Below are 1,815 nucleotides of genomic sequence, written 5' to 3' on the forward strand. Positions count from 1 at the left end.
GCCCCAAGTCCGGAATAGCGCCAAGTCAAGCCCCACGGTGGCCGTGCAGGACCTGTTAGCGGGGGCCCCACTGACAGCACTAATCCGGACTTAGAAATTATATCTTTCTAATCGAACACCACACACGCAACACCACCATACCACCATCTCCTTGCAAGTACCTAAGTACCCGCAACTCCATGGTGAAGGCAATGTCACTCCATCACCAACCTCTTTGCACTGCAAGCACTTGCGTACCCACAACACTCCGAAGAAGGCAACGGCGCGCGATGCTCGACTCCACACACCACACCACACCACACCACCGATGGCCAGCCAGCCAGCCAGCCCAACTAAGGGCTAACCCACCAACCAACCACCAATGGCCTAGGCCAGCCGGATCCCACCTTCAAGTCCAAGCACAGCCAAGTGCAAGTACCGCCAAGTGTTCACCAACCGCCCAACACACCACACCACCGATGGCCAGCCAGCCAGCCAGCCCAGCTAAGGGCTAACCCACCAACCAACCACCAATGGCCTAGGCCAGCCGGATCCCACCTTCAAGTCCAAGCACAGCCAAGTGCAAGTACCGCCAAGTGTTCACCAACCAACCATCACACCAGGTCAGCCGGCCGGTACCCACCTTCAAGTGCCATCCCTCGGGTGCAAGCTCAATCAAGTGTTAACCAACCAACCCGGCCAAGGCAGCCAACAGGCCGGCACCCTACAGCACCGACCCGCCATTACCACCTCAACCGTTGACCATGCAAGTGGCCTCGGACAACAGGTGACACCCGAAGTACATCCGAAGAGTGTATATCAAGTGTTTGTTCACCAAGTCCTCAACCAACCCCAAGTACCCGGAGGTACCCAGAGTGTTGGATCCGCCAACCACTACCAGCACTCCAAGTCCTTGCGAACCCAAAGTGTTTGCCCGGTAGGGCCATTGTATCACAACGCTTGCTACCATGCAAGTGGCCTCGAACAAGGTGACAGGGGTATCTTCACCAAGTTCTCAACCAACCCCAAGTACCCGGAGGTACCCAGAGTGTTGGGTCCGCCAACCACTACCAGCACTCCAAGTCCTCGCGAACCCAAAGTGTTTGCCCGGTAGGGCCATTAGACCACAACGCTTGCTAACCATGCAAGTGGCCTCGGACAACAGGCGATACCCGAAGTACATCCGAAGAGTGTATATCAAGTGTTTGCTCACCAAGTCCTCAACCAACCCCAAGTACCCGGAGGTACCCAGAGTGTTGGGTCCGCCAACCACTACCAGCACTCTAAGTCCTCGCGAACCCAAAGTGTTTGCCCGGTAGGGCCATTAGACCACAACGCTTGCTAACCATGCAAGTGGTCTCGGACAACAGGTGACACCCGAAGTACATCCGAAGAGTGTATATCAAGTGTTTGCTCACCAAGTCCTCAACCAACCCCAAGTACCCGGAGGTACCCAGAGTGTTGGATCCGCCAACCCGTCCCGGCACTCCAAGTCCTTGCGAACCCAAAGTGTTTGCCCGGTAGGGCCATTAGACCACAACGCTTGCTAACCATGCAAGTGGTCTCGGACAACAGGTGACACCCGAAGTACATCCGAAGAGTGTATATCAAGTGTTTGTTCACCAAGTCCTCAACCAACCCCAAGTACCCGGAGGTACCCAGAGTGTTGGATCCGCCAACCCGTCCCGGCACTCCAAGTCCTTGCGAACCCAAAGTGTTTGCCCGGTAGGGCCATTGTATCACAACGCTTGCGACCATGCAAGTGGCCTCGGACAACAGGTGACACCCGAAGTACATCCGGAGAGTGTATATCAAGTGTTTGTTCACCAAGTCCTC

The sequence above is a fragment of the Anopheles ziemanni genome (assembly GCF_943734765.1).
Source record: "Anopheles ziemanni chromosome X unlocalized genomic scaffold, idAnoZiCoDA_A2_x.2 X_unloc_53, whole genome shotgun sequence".
Classification (NCBI taxonomy): Eukaryota; Metazoa; Arthropoda; class Insecta; order Diptera; family Culicidae; genus Anopheles; species Anopheles ziemanni.